Source organism: Microcaecilia unicolor, chromosome 7 (assembly GCF_901765095.1).
Source record: "Microcaecilia unicolor chromosome 7, aMicUni1.1, whole genome shotgun sequence".
NCBI lineage: Eukaryota > Metazoa > Chordata > Amphibia > Gymnophiona > Siphonopidae > Microcaecilia > Microcaecilia unicolor.
In genome coordinates, this window is record NC_044037.1 from 44,662,866 (window position 1) to 44,663,178 (window position 313).

Sequence of the window (313 nt, forward strand, 5' to 3'; positions counted from 1 at the left end):
CAAGCCAGGCAGGCTCTAGCAGCATAACAACTGCATGCAGGCGCCCCGAACAGTGAGACCTGCCAAATCAAAGGACCACTTCAGAGCTGAATCAAGCCTGTGGTCTTGAATATCCTTCAGGGCAACACCTCCTTCAACAGGGGGTAGTTCTCTTTGTCACAGCCGTGACCAGGGCATCCACTTTAGGCATTGCAAAGCGAGCCAAATGTTCCTCACTCAGAGGGTATAATTGCCCCATAGCCCTGGCAACCTTCAAAGGTCCCTCGGGGTCAGCCCATTGAGCCAAAATAAGCTCTTGGATGGAGTCATGCAA